Source organism: Physeter macrocephalus, chromosome 19, assembly GCF_002837175.3.
Source record: "Physeter macrocephalus isolate SW-GA chromosome 19, ASM283717v5, whole genome shotgun sequence".
In the NCBI taxonomy this organism is placed as follows: Eukaryota; Metazoa; Chordata; class Mammalia; order Artiodactyla; family Physeteridae; genus Physeter; species Physeter macrocephalus.
The window spans coordinates 29,420,940-29,436,194 of record NC_041232.1 but is presented as its reverse complement, the minus strand read 5'-3'; the positions used below and the strand labels follow the sequence as shown (position 1 = coordinate 29,436,194).

At 41.7% G+C, this 15,255-nt stretch overlaps 1 protein-coding gene and 1 pseudogene across 1 annotated transcript in view; both read right to left on the bottom strand.

The window, feature by feature from the left end:
* Nucleotides 1-15,255, bottom strand: part of LAMA1 (laminin subunit alpha 1) — a 145,655-nt gene that overhangs the window by 106,269 nt on the left and 24,131 nt on the right. The gene's annotated exons all lie outside the window — the stretch shown is intronic.
* Nucleotides 12,896-13,832, bottom strand: LOC102991864 (syntaxin-17-like; annotated as a pseudogene).

Sequence of the window (15,255 nt, the reverse complement as noted above, 5' to 3'; positions counted from 1 at the left end):
ATACACATGTTCCCATATCTCTTCCCTCTTGCGTCTCCCTCCCTCCCACCCTCCCTATCCCACCCCTCTAGGTGGTCACAAAGCACCAGGATGATCTCCCTGTGCTATGCGGCTGCTTCCCACTAGCTATCAATTTTACGTTTGGTAGTGTATATATGTCCATGTCACCTACTAGAGCATGGCCTTGAGGATATGGGGAGGGGGAAGGATAAGCTGTGACAAAGTGACAAATTAAACTTTTAAAAAAGAGTTCAGTCTATTTGGTAAGTAATATTGCTCAATTACCCCTATAAAAGTGGTGAATCTGTGCTTTGTCCGCGTTATTTCTTAGGACATTATTAGACAATAAGATTCAAAATGATCATTTGAGCTAATGTTTATTACTCAAGAATAAAGAAATAACTATTTACTAGAAGTCTAATTACTAATGCAGCTATGACTCCCTTCTGGTTTTACAGAGTATGGATCACCGAACTAACTAATCAATTGATAATCACGTGAAGTAGCAACAAACACTCGGCAGAACAAGAGAAGTTTGGGGCTTGGACGTTTACTTGGCACGTAGGATCCGTGGGATACACATTTTAGGTAAATCTCTTATGGGCAATGATCTTGAAATGTCATTTCTATTCGATTTTAGTGGCTGTTTTACTATTATTGCCTCGTTTTAGGACCAGTACACAAAATTAACAGACAAAAGGAAATAGCTTCATGAATGAGAAGTGTGGAATAAAATAGGTTTGTTTCTCCTTAAATTTGCTGCTGTCAATAGAAGTGGAGGATAAACACATCAGAATCCAGTTTCTTTCCCCCCCTTTCTTTTCTTCTTGCTTTTTCCTTTTATTGAGGGCAGGAGGGACTGGCTACTTGGAATGGCAAATTTAGATCGAGTAGGTTTTTTTCCTTAAAATTCTTAAGCTTAGTGTCTCAGGAAATCAAGGAAGGCTCACTTTGGAAGCAAGCTCAGATTCTTCAAGTGGACACTGAGGAAAAGGCAGGGTGAGAAAGCTGATGAACAAGGAAGGAAGGGCAGAGAGAGGGGCCCATCGCAGAAGTAAAGGGGAACCAGGACCAGTTACCTGAAGGTGGGAAAGGGGTATTTAAAACCCCTTCAGAAGGAGTTCTGTTTCTCATCAACTAGAAAAGTTACTTCAAAAAGAGCCCACGATAAGCTGTCCCATGGTCCATGAGCCACTAGTTCCGTCTCAGGATGACTAGGGGATTATCTCAAAGGATACATGTTGCGCTACACTAAGAATCAAAACTGGAAAGTAGGAGGCTGGTTTCCGTTCCTAGTCTCCATGGATCTCCCTGTAGAACTGCTCCCAAAGCTCAATTTCACCAAGGGTTCTGGGAAGATTTTGCTAGATTTTGTGGGAGGTGAGTTGGAACGACCTCAAAAGCACAGCCAGGCAGGTCACCAAATGTCGTTTGTGGGGATCTTCACTGCTTTCCCCACCTGTAGGTGCCGGGTGACAGCTGAACCCCAAGAATGAGATAAACCCGCCGCGAAATGCAGTTACCGGCCTTTCTAGGACCTGGGAAATGCAAAGAGCGACTTTCCCATCCCCCGACTCCTGACCACCGGTCAGCCAGAGCCATCGGTTTTCACCCAGGAACATCTCAGCCTTTGAAATTACGTTGGGCTTTTCCCCCAAGTGCAGTGCAGTTTGTTCACATTGGAACAGAGGGGGCAGTAAATATCATTCCTTCCTTCCCCTCCCGAATGTGGAAGGAGGCTCGGGAGTCCATCGTGGAGATGGAAGGAAGTCAGCAACATTCCAGGAAAAAGCAAAGCTGGAGGTGGTGGCCTCGACGGTGGCTGCAGAGGTCAGCCTGACGCTCTGCCTCTGGTGGCACAGGCTGAGTGGACACATGCTCGGTGGCCTTGTCCTGTGGGTCAGGGACCTGGGCCTCCTGAGAACAGCCTGCCCGCAAGAGAGACTAATGGAGCCCCAGAGTGATGCAGTCAGTTGGTCTCCCAGTTAGAAAAATGACTGCCCCTCTCCTGGGGGGAGGGGATGTTACTGTCAGAGAAGCTCCCCTTCCTCCCCCAACTAGGTCACAGGACGCTGGGACCAACGACGCCCCTAACACCTTTTCACTGGAGATTCATTCAGTGAACACTGATTGAGCATCTGCTTTGGAACAGGACCGTGGCGGGTGCCACAAAGACAGCGGTGAAGTGGGGGACACAGTCAGGGTGGCCTGGATGCCCCGATGGGGAGACAGAGGAGGGCCAGGTCCCCCGGGAGAAGGACGGAAGGTAGCCAGGGTGTCTGGCGGGGGCCAGCCTAGTCTGGAGAAGGGGTGGTCAGGGAAGCCTTGTCTGGAAAGTGGGGGAGACTGAGTAGGAGATGTCTAGGTAGGGAGGTCAGAGAGACAGGGAGTGGGACCCTGAGGGGCCAGAGAACGGACTGTGGGACAGGGCAGGAGGCCGGGTTGGCTTGAGTGTCAAGACGGGAGGGGACTGGACAGGGCAGGGCTCTTTGCGAAACGTTAAAACTTCTAGACCATTCGAAGACCCTAAACCAGGGAGTTACCAGGTCACCAGGGATGAAATGATTGGATGCCTGAACTGGATGCTGGTGCTGGGAAATCGTGAGAGCTGGTGGTGTTGACACAGTGAAGACCAAGACTACAGTAGAGAAAAAAGCCAGCGGGTCTTAAAGAGTTTGTCAAAAGGTCCAGCGTGAGCGAGAAAGAAAACACGGAGGCCCAGCAGGGCTTTCCAGCTTTGGCCAGACCCCCTCTCCACCTCAGAAAGATGGGACAGGTCTCCCCAACATGGCCCCAAAGCCCACACTTTGCCCTTCTGCCCTCAGTGCCAGAGAATGTCTGGCTGAAAACATTTGAAAGCTTCTTTTCACTTCCTCTCTTGGTCCTCACGTTGACCTATGGTGCCCAGTAGGTCCAGCAACGATTAGCAGCATACAGCCTGACAGCCCTCTTTTCATTCCTCATCGTGAGAAAACAATTCAATTGCACCTCAGAAAGTAAAAGGGGCCCCGAATCATTAAGCCTCACAAATCCAACTGGCGACACCGTCTAGAAAAGCTGTGCAAATCTGTACTTGACTAACTTCATTAAACATTAACCTGTGAGTTATACATTTACAGCCTCTAGACACAATAATTATGTGTCTCTTTCACTAAATCTAGCTGAATCGCTTATAGTTTTAGCCCTAGAGAGATTAGAAAGCATTTTTTGTTTTTGCAAGATTTCACTCAGTACATGGTCTACATGCTATTTGAAGATTCTCATCTTTCCTTAGGTACCTCTAACTTCACTGAGCATCTACCATTCGTCAGGCATCAAGCGGACCCATCATCGCATTTAAAGCTTTTTTTAAAAAGGAATATCTAAACAAAGGTCTTATACAGGAAGGCTTTTGTTTATTTAAAAAAATGTGGTGGGAAGCTAAGTGGCGCAGCTGCATGGAAAACAAGATGGCGGTTCCTCAAGAAAGAAACTTAGAATTACCATGTGATCCAGCAATTCCACTCTGGGTATATACCTACAAGAACTGAAAGCAGGGACTCAGCAACAGATATCTGGACAACAGTGTCTATTGAAGCATTATTCACAGTAGCCAAAAGATGGAAACAAACCAGATGTCTACCACGGATAAACGGCTAAACAAACTCTGGGATACAAGGGAATATTATTCCGGTATGAAAGTTTGATACCCGCTACAACATAGATAAAGCTGGAGGACATCATGCTAAATGAAGTAAGCCAGACACAAAAGGACAAATACTGCATGATTCCACTTACATGAGTTACCTAGAATCGTCAAATTCATCAAGACCCAAATTAGAATTGTGGAAAACTGGGGCTGGGGAGGGGAGGGAGGATGCTGAGTTACTGTTTAATGGGGACAGAGTTTCAGTATGAGATGATGAAAAAGTTCTAGAGAGGGATGGTGGCGATGATTGCACAACAATGTAAATGCACTTAATGCCAGTGAATTGTATACCTAGAAATGGTTTAAATGGTAAATTTTATGTTATGTATACTTTACCACAAGAAAAAAAAAAGATGTGAAAATAAGGAGAGAAAAGTGAATGATACAAAGACTCAACTCTTTGTGGAAGATGGAGATTTCTAAATTGAACATGACGAGGGACCAACCCTGGAGAAGTCAACCAAGCCATCTGGAGGGCAAGCTAGCAGCTCAGAGGGGATGCGTGAAACCCTGTCTTTCCCATGACCCTATTTCTGTCAGTTTCTTACTAAGCTCTAGTGAGGCCTGATGACACGTCACAAAATACAAAATTGGAGCCCAAACTGTTAGGGTTTGAGAGTGAAAGGAGACCCCTGAGTGACGCTGACTGGAGACCCTCAGCTCAGAGGGTGGCCTCTCCTCCTGGTGACGTTGATTAAGTGCCCGGCTGACCTCTGGGCAGCCCTATTCCTGGCCTGGCCCTGGAGTCTGGTACGGCATTGTAAATGATCCTAAATGGTGAGCATCTCAATGGAGGCCTAAGAAACAGTTATTTCATGGGCTTTCTTGTGCTTCTAGCACCTGAAGAACAAAGATAAATATCTTCTGATTGTATGCTATAAAACAGAGAAAACAAAATTTTAAATTATAAGACTGACAATTCTCACGGTCACCTAATTCGGGGGGAAAAGGTATTGGACACTATTAAAACAACACTAGATAGGTCACTTTATGATTTTACTTTTAGAAAGATGATTGAGAATAACTCAAATTTGATTTAAAAAACTATTAGAGAGGGGGTATATGGAAACTCAATTTTTCTGTAAATCTAAAACGTTGCTATAAAATAAAGTCTATTAATTTAAAAAGACACAAAACAAAGGAACAGAACTATTTACACATGTTATAATAGTTATCAGTTACTCTAAGAAAGCTTAAACCCCTCCAGTTGGCTGCACAGAAGCTAATGAGTGGTTTTCAGGCTTCACCAAACTTCTCAGGTATGTGGGCTTAGACAGCTGTGGCATCCCAGCTAATTATCTGCAGGTTTTACATTGATCTCACAGTTTTCCCAGCCTTCATTTCCGGACTTTATGGGGCATGGAGGCCACCAAGCCAGGGCGAGCCAGTGCTCTCCATGTATCTGTGCAGAAATTTCAAAGGAGCACAGGTCTGAATGCACTGGCACAAACAGACCCAGCCCCTAAAAGAGTTTCCCCCTTTGTCACTACTTTGGCAGCCTCATCCCCTCACCAAGGCCAATGCTTGCAGAGTCAGACTTCCAGAATTACTCCCCACCCTCCTCCCAAAAAGGTAGTGATTGGTGACTAACAGAACTTAAATTTCTTACAATCCAGAGAATTACAGAAGGAAATTTAATGCTTCCCATGATTCAGGCTTAAAATGATAAATCCAGCTGTGGTTCTCTACACCCCACTGCATTATTCACAACGAATACTGTGAATATGGATCTACATGTGATTCCGATTTCTCACACTGTACGTGTGAAATAACAAATAGGAAAACACTTTATAAAATGCACAATACGGATGTAAGGTATCACTATCAGATTTGTAATCACTTTCCCTAAGTGCCATAGTTATTCTGCTGACAACGGGCACCTCTCAAGATGATGATATTTACAGTTCATTCAATTTTTTTCTCATTTGTTATGACTTGAAAATTCTGTCCTGCCTCTCACACTGATATTCAAATATCTAAAACTGTCACCGCCATTTGACAAAGCATTTGCCTCATCAGAGATTAATAATCATGGCATAATTTACACATGTGAAGGTGATAAACAAGACCAAAAAATATTGTCGAAGCATCTGAACTCAGCCCAGTGTTCCCAAATATATGTTCAATACAGTAACAAAATGTAAATAAATTAATATATGCTATATCTGAATGAATGAATGAGTGAATGAATGAATAAATAAATTCCTTGCTATTCAATTAACAGAGAACAAAGAAAGAAGAACCTTTTAGTCTCCATGCTGCTGAGAGGTTGTGAGACACACTCTTTCATTCACTGTTAGTGAGTATATAAATTGAACAATATTTTTGAAAAAAAATAAAACAAAAATTACGTTTCAAAAATGTTTAAGCTCTTTGTTTTTTTTTTTGTTTTTTTTGTTTGTTGTTGTTGAATGAGTGAATTTATTGCATGTTTCCTTATATAAGCACCACTTAGCAACATAATAAGCGAATTCAGTAAGCTTTACAGAATTTGTAGAAATTCTCACCATTGGGCCTTTTTTTTGTGCTGACCCTTGCTAACACCAAGGGTTTTAACAATAAAATGGAAAACATCTTTAGGGGGTTAATTAATGAAACCTTGGTAAACATTTTTTTAGTGATTAACCTTAATAAAAGACAATCTCAAGTACTTGAGAAATGTATGGATAACATGTACGTACTCTTCAGTAATTTCCTCAAATATTTATTAGTCAAGTTTCTCACAGGAGCTGGACAATGGTCCGTTCAAGTCTGGAGTATCTATGCTGCTACATTAAAATCTTCATGCTTTGGCTATCCAGTGCACAGGTGACAAGACTGACGTTGTTTTGGAGGTTAAGAAATTGAACGTAATTTCCTCTGAGGGGACAAAAGATTTCTTCTCCTTAGGAAACAACTTTTAGACTTATTCAAGAGCTTAAACAAAACTCAGCTGACTAGTTTTAGAAAATGTAGTATTACAGAAATTGCTTTAGTCTGGAAAAAAACATATACATAGTTTATTACCAGTTTGTACCTTCACCATAGAAAAACCTTAAAATCATTCTTGTGGAATGTCTGATTTTCAGTGGCATTGTCAGATGGTTGAGTAGTGAGTCTGAAGAGACAAAGCTGGGGCCAGTATATGGAAGGCTGAACTTTATCAGGTATTCAACAGGATCTGCTGAAAATATTTCAGCAGAAAAATGAAAGACGGTTCTTGTGGCAGTGAATGGCCTAAAGTTGGGGAAGTTTAGGAAGTTTAGGAATGGCCTAAAGTTGGGGAAGATGAGGTAGCGGATGTGAGGTAATGAAGTCTTTTACTAGAGTGATGGCTATGAATATATTTAAGAAATGAATGCAACTAATATTCAAACAATTAACAAGACCCAGTAAGAGGCTGGATATAAAGAATGGAAAATCCCTGACTAGAATGGGAGAAAGCAGCAAGCCCTGAGTAAAAGCTTACTATAAGAGACAAAGCCAAAAGTAGAACTCTGATCTCCTGATTCCCCATCCAATTCTCTTTCCACTGTAGCTGTTGACTGATTTGGAATGTTAAAGCTGGTCTGAAAGACCACAAGCTTCAGTAGGCAACCTGATATGGCATAACAAAAACTCAGTTAAATTACTTTGAGGATTTCTTTTTCTTAGACCATGGTTATAAGTCTAGCTTTTGTGCTAACTAGCTTTAATCTTGGGCAAATCATTTGCCTTTGACACCTCTTATGTTTTTATATGAATTTATTTCTTTTGTTAATATTGCACAGACATTTTTCTTGTCTCCCACAATAAATAATTTCTTTGAGGGCAGTAATATGGACTATATGTGGATCTTTTACCATTGATTGTTTATAATACCTAAGAAGTGTCTCTGTGAAATGGTGTCAAATTAATGAATATAAATAGTTGAGAACATCTTGTTAGAAACAACACGAAATGTTAATAAAAACACAAACAGAACCTGAACTGTTCACATTAATTTAGGCTAGTGGGGAAGCTTCCCTACCTTTTATTAGGCCTCTGACTACTTAAAAAGAGTTTCTGGCATTCATTAAGTACCTGATAGCCACCTCCATGTTATACTTTATTAGGAGAAGAAAATGTCCCATTTCACAGGAAAACCATTTCCCCACGCTCTTCTTCACCCTTCCTCCCAAAGATTTCATGTGGCAGCAACGAAGGGCAAGGAGGACCCCTGAAAACGACCTTTCCATTTTTAAGTTAACACAAAGAATGGCTTAGGGCTTCCCTGGTGGCGCAATGGTTGAGAGTCCGCCTGCCGATGCAGGGGACATGGGTTCGTGCCCCCGTCCGGGAAGATCCCACGTGCCGCGGAGCGGCTGGGCCCGTGAGCCATGGCCGCTGAGCCTGCGGGTCCGGAGCCTGTGCTCCGCAACGGGAGAGGCCACAGCAGTGAGGCCCGCGTACCGCAAAAAAAAAAAAAAAAAAAAAAAAAGAATGGCTTGGTTTGGCTTCTGTGACTTTCACTGGTGAAAAATGTTGTACACTATATATGTAAGTTTCCTCAGCTTCTGGTGATTGATAGATAACGCCAGTATTCAGTCCTTACTCCTGTGCAAACTACTTTAGGGCACTTACAGGCAGGCAGGCAGCCCACAGAGGAAGGCTTTTGGATTCGCAGAACTCTCCCTATACAGCACTTGGCATCAGTATAACCTGAAAGTTCTTGCCCCAGGAACTCTGGCCAGCAAACCCTTTCCTGGGGCTTCTTAGGTTATTGGCTCCAGCATAGGTGGGTAGGAGAGCTAAATCAGCAGAAGAAAAGCAAAACTGAGGAAGGAAGAGAGGAGAGGTCATAAGGACAAGGGAGCAGAGTCTGCGACAAATAAACACTGAGTTGGCTTTTTTATGTGATTTGTAAAATGTCTTTAGAGGCGATTCCAAAAGAAAAGTTTCAAAAATATTCTAAGTAATACTAGTATCACTACAGTAAGTGCATGGCCTCCCAAGGGTACCATTTTAAAGGATAATCATTTGAGTCTATGAGTTATATGAGTGTTTTAAAAAGTATTAGAGTTTATGTTAAAATTCAATATAAAAAGCACTGCTTAAGTGATGGCTGTGACCCACAAATATAAGGAAATTTGTAGGATGTGTGGGTGGGATGGAAACACTATTAATTTTATAGTCTAAGGACTAAATTCAGTGCTATGTACTTCTGCACTGGCCACCATTAAAAACTGAGGCTGCTGGACATTTGATGAGGAAACACAAGATTTTAAGAAAAGTGCAAATGAACGGCATGTGTAATTTCAAAGAATATATGGGTGTTTGGGTGAAGCAGAATGAATAGCCCTTCTCAATTTTAATATACAGAAGCAACACAGTATGAGAGTAACAGAAGTTTTTGTAGCTCAACAGACCGAGTTTACATCCTGGCTTCACCCTTTTGTAGTTGAATAACCCTCTGCAAATTATTTAGCTTCTCTGAGACCCAGTTTCCTTACCTGTAAAATGTCTAGTGAAGTGCCTGGCAAACAGAAAATATTCCATAAATATCAGTTCCTCCGTAAGGGTGGGGTTTTTTTTCAAACTAAGGGTCAAAACCCTTTGGTAGATTATGAAATCAATTTAGTAGGTTACAACTAGCATATTTTAAAAACTGAAACAATAAAAAACATCAGAGTGCACTGCACATAATGGTAAGTATTGTTCCCTAATGCATATGCTGAGTTTTGATATAAATGCATTTTTTACTGTGGATTACAACCAAATAGTTTCAAAGTCTCTGTTCTACAGAGAAATTCTCAGATTATTATATTAAAAAGGCTTTTGGAGTGCTGCCTTTATCCAAATGAGAGTGTAAATTTTAAGAACTTAATCAAAGTGTTCCTTACCTTCTAACTTGTTGCAGTAAAAATAAGATATGAATCATAGAGAAGATAAATTTAATCTGGTACTGTAGGGCATTAAATTCAATTTTAAGATTGGTTTCTGTGTTATATTTATCAATTTATACTTCTAAACACTTTATAGTTTATAGGTATACCATTTAAAGTTGATTAAACACATCTATAAATTTCTACAAAAAGTTGGCTATTAGGTTCTATTATGGGGAAATTAGATACAATTTCTAAATAATTTTAAATTATAAAACTTTTAAAAAGGATTGCAACTTGCCTAAGCATGAAGACTGCTAGAGTAATATTCCCATCCTGATGAGTAGTAAAAATCAAAGGCCTATATGAGCACATACAGTGATGTCCCACACTGGCTCAGTAAAAAGGAGAGCTCCCAAAACAAAATGTGAGGGTCAATAACAGGCCTCTTTTCTCCTTCAGGTCTTGATGTAGAACCAGCCTGACAGCAGAATGAGTCCCTAGTGCTGTTAAGATGGTGAGCTAGCCAATTTTAGGTTAGCAGAATAGGAATTTTAGTTTGGCTGAAGGGTAGAATACTAGAAATTACAGAATTCAATGATACAGATGAATCTGGATATAACTGTATCTTAAATTTATAATTTGAGATGACCAGGCCAGATTGGCTATTATTAGAACCTATGGGACTGAAGTTTAGGAATCTTGGTTATTTTGTTTTTTTTTTTTTTTGCAGTACGCGGGCCTCTCACTGTTGTGGCCTCTCCCATTGCGGAGCACAGGCTCCGGATGCTCAGGCTCAGAGGCCACGGCTCACGGGCCGTGAGAAGCAAAAAGTATGAAAGAGAAAGGTCTCTTTAGATTAGACATAGAAGTAAAAGGTAGCAATCAATAAAAGTTATTAAGAGTAAACTCAGCAAGAGAGAAGTGATAAACCATTCAACTGCTTGCTGAATCCATTTGGCTCCTGAGCAGAGATCTCATACCTTTTGTGGTGTAGGTGCCCTTTCCTCTGTCCTCAGGAAAGAATAAAGAATAAGGCAAAAGGTGGTTCCTTCCTATTTCAAATGAGTTGAGAGTACAGGATAAGTCTGCCTATAATCTTAAGTTCTTTTTTCCTAAATTTAAAACTTTTCTGCTATTTGAGATAGACATTGGGCTGGGCTGAGCCATACTTGCTGTCAACGTCAAGTGTTGAGAATAGCACCACAAATCCTCCACCAGGACTGAGTCTTGGCATCAGGCTTCGTCCATCATCAACCTTGAATGTGAGAAAAGGCAAGCATGAATGCCATTCTTGGGAAGAAACAGCAGCTGTGCAAGGTGAAAGAAATCACAGGAGACGGCAAAGCCTGGGGAAAAGGATGGTAGTAACAGAAGTGAGGTAGAAAGCTAGTTCTTAGCTCCTCCAACTGCCAGCTGAAGAGACTTAGGGTCAAACACTCCCTGCACGGCAAGTACGAGTCCCCTGAAATTGTAAGATGCCCCAAGAAATGATCTGGTGTTCCCCCCTTGCTTATTTTTTAGCTCAAACTCTAACGACGTTGAAAGTATTTGGAGATCGACACCTCTCTTTCTCTCACCTTCCTTTTTACCTAGATGTTACAGTAGAGGATGAACAGAGATGGCAGCCAATACCAAAAAAACCCAAAAAAACAACAACAAAAAACAAACAAAAAAACCAAAACAGATTATGAGAAAAGTCTGCATTACACATGGGTAGAATTCACCCCATTAAATCAAAGAACTTTTCAAAATTACAAGGGAGGGAAGGCAGAGGGGACTAGATATTTGAGGTGTTAAAGAGACAGGCTGTTAAAGTCCCCCACTATCATTGTGTTACTGTTGATTTCCTCTTTTATAGCTGTTAGCAGTTGCCTTATGTATTGAGGTGCTCCTATGTTGGGTGCATATATATTTATAATTGTTATATCTTCTTGGATTGATCCCTTGATCATTATGTAGTGTCCTTCCTTGTCTCTTGTAACATTCTTTATTTTTTAAATTTATTTATTTATATTTTTTATTATTATTATTTTTTGTGGTATGCGGGCCTCTCACTGTTGTGGCCTCTCCCGTTGCGGAGCACAGGCTCCGGACGCACAGGCTCAGTGGCCATGGCTCGCGGGCCCAGCCGCTCCGCGGCATGTGGGATCTTCCCGGACCGGGGCACCATTCTTTATTTTAAAGTCTATTTTATCTGATATGAGTATTGCTACTCCAGCTTTCTTTTCATTTCCATTTGAATGGAATATCTTTTTCCATCCCCTCACTTTCAGTCTGTATGTGTCCCTAGGTCTGAAGTGGGTCTCTTGTAAGCAGCATATATATGGGTCTTGTTTTTGTATCCATTCAGCGAGCCTGTGTCTTTTGGTTGGAGCTGTATAAAAAAATAAATAAAATAAAATTCAAAATTTCAAAAAAGGAGACAGGCTGACAGAGCAAGCTTAGTGACTGGCTTTATAAATCTACCACTTGAGACTCTGTGTTCTTTATTTACAGAGAGGCAGAAAAAAGAGTTCAAAGAAGAAGCCAGTGTCACAAATTAAGATATCTGAAAGAGAAGTGCCATTTTCTTACACTGTTTGTTTCCTTCACTTGAAACTACTGTTAGACCAAATTGCAATAGGGTTCACCAAATGGACTCCATTACGCAATTCAATTGTGCCCCTTGCTAGATCCTGATTTCCCTATTTGATACAAAAAGCTACTGAACTTCCATTCTTTTTTTTTTTTTTGCGGTACGCGGGCCTCTCACTGTTGTGGCCTCTCCCATCGCGGAGCACAGGCTCCGGACGCGCAGGCTCAGCGGCCATGGCTCACGGGCCCAGCCGCTCCGCGGCATGTGGGATCCTCCCAGACCGGGGCACGAACCCGTGTCCCCTGCATCGGCAGGCGGACTCTCAACCACTGCCCCACCGGGGAAGCCCTGAACTTCCATTCTTTTCTCTGCTAAAATGCCTAAATAATCTATATTTAGGAGATAAAGAAGCATATTTACAATATGCTTAGCCTTGCAGTCTCCATGTCAGAGTTATGGAAGAAACTATTCTGAAAACTGTCCTTCCGTAACCCAACATGTTCACACATCACAAGTCCTTATCAAAGTTATGGGTTGGGTTTTCACATTTCCAGGGAAAAAGTCTGCTCCCTGGCAGTCCTTAAACTTTACCTGACAAACACTGTACACCCTCAGTCCAGGCTTCTCAGTATCTAACAGCCCCATTAACACCCCAGCAAACAACAAAATATATCCACTTACTACAGTTCAATCCCACTTGAGCATCGATAGCCACTATTTTGATATAATCATGTGCCAAAAGCTGATGAGTGTCCAACAGCAGCAAAGGATAGACATATTGGCACCAATAATACTGAAGTTTGGTTTTTAACTGCATTTTTTGTCAGTTTGGCTGGGAAGATTTGGACAGCTGGAAGTGAGCTTCTCCATCATTTTCTGTTTCTTTCTTTGTAACAATTTTCCACCTGTGAAGCCCACCACCCCACCACCAAGTGCAGCTGCAATTCCTGCCACTCTGAAGCCTGCAAGGAGGCCAGTCGGGCCCCCACCATTCCTCCGATGAGCGCACCTGCCACAGGCAGAGCTGCCAGCTTGTATTTTGCAGTCTTCCCCAAGTTTTTGGTTCCCCCTTCAACACTCACAGCAGCACTGTTGATATGGTCTTCAACGCTGTCAATCTTCTCCTGCTGAGAATTCACTAGGAGAGAGAAATCAGTGACCAGTTGGCTAAGTTCAATTAAGTTCGCTTCTAAGGTTTCCCATGATTCTGCAGCATTTTGATCTCGAGGAATTTCAGGCAACACATATATCTCAGTCATACTCTGAGGATTAGCTTCATCTTCAGTAGCATGAAATGTTCCACCAACAGTCATGGATCTGGTCAAAGAAGGCTGTAATAAGGTTTCTTCATCATTAAATTGTTTCTTAAGTTCGTCCACAGATTCTAGATGGAGTTGAAGAAATTCTGCTGTGGCTGCTGATGCTTCTTCTTTAACAGGATCTATCGTTCTCTTCAGAAGTCCTAGGTCATCCCTTTGGACTTTCAAACAAAGCTTCTCCATTTCTCAGATACTGGAGTGGAGTTGCTGAACTGTACCTCCTGCATTGATATGCTCTTCGTGCAACTTGTCCCAGATTCTGTGCCTCTGATACTTCTCAATATTTAGCTGGTGCTTTCTCAACCTCTCCAGGTCTGTTGGGATTACTACCTTAGTAAATTTCTGAAAAGCTGGTTCGAGACGGCGAAATTTCACTTTTTCTTCATCTTCAGACATCCTAAAAAACATTGTGTCTCTTCTACTTGCAACAACTACCTTCTCCACTCATGTAGAATAACCTGATGCCCTGCTTCCTGCGGGGCGCCCCCGCCGCATGCGAGGCTGGCACCCAGCCCACGTTGCGGCCAGGGCCTTACGCCCCTGAGGCGGCCCCTCGCGATCCTGTTTAAGCTCTTCGACCCAGAAATCCCATTTCCTGGAATCTACGCTAAAACATAATCGGCACCGCAGCCACAAAACTATTCAGATGTTTGTTGCAGTGCAATTTATAAAATTACAATCACCTTAAATGTTCAATAACATTTGAGCAGGTTAAATGAGCAGGTTAAACAAATCTCTGTATACCCAGATGATGACATTATTCTGCCATTAAAAATTATTACAGAAATTTAGATGCCAGCCGTGAAGAAGAAATTGGTACTGCCTGGCCCTCTGGCAATAAACAACTAGAAACTGGACAGAAGGGTTTTCTACTGAAGCCACTTACTAGGCTGGTGTGTCAATGTCTTACAAAGTTAAATGTGCACACGTCCATTGGCCAAGCAATTTCACTTCTTGAGAAATAAAAACATATGTCCAGAAAGACTTTTATAGAACGTTCACTGCAGCTTTATTTACAATAGACAAAACTGTAGCAACTAGTAGACTAAAAAGTTCTGGAGAGCTAATGCACAATACTGTGATGATAGTCAACAATACTGGATTATAAACGTCAGAGTTGGAATTGTGTTCAATACAGAAAAAGAAAAGATAATTATGTGATGTGATAAAGGTGTTAGCTAACACTGCTGTAGCAATCATATTGCAATATATAAACCTATCAAACCAATGTGTTTTGTACCTCAAACCTGCACAACGTTATTTTCAATTATATCTAAATAGATGAATAAAACAGAATAAGATAAAATAGGCACTGACAGAAGAAATTATAATAACCCAAACACCCTAACAAGAGGATGGATAAACAAAGTTTGGTATATTCACAGAGTGAAATATTGCTCAGAAATAAAAGGAACAAACCACTAAAAGCAACAATGGGGGAATCTCGCAGACATAATGCCAAGAGAAAGAAGCCAGAAACAAGAAAGACAGGTTGTGTGATTGCATTTATATGACGTTATATAACAGGCAAAGCCAATCTAAGTGAAAAAATATTCAGAACAGTGGTTCCTCTGGCCAACGGGCGTCGGTGAGGGGAGCTGGTGGAGAACGGAACGGGATGGACACGGGAACATTCTGGGTGATGGAAATGCTCTGCATCTTGATAGCGGTGAGGCTTATACATGTGTCTGTATTTGTCAAAGTTCATCCAGCTATACCCTTAAGATGTGTGCACATCACTGCATGTAAATTGTATCTCAACAGAAAGAAAAAATGAAAGACAACTGTTATGATCGCACTGGATGCACTATTTTAGCTCCACAAACAGGCCTTTCCTGTGCTGCTCTC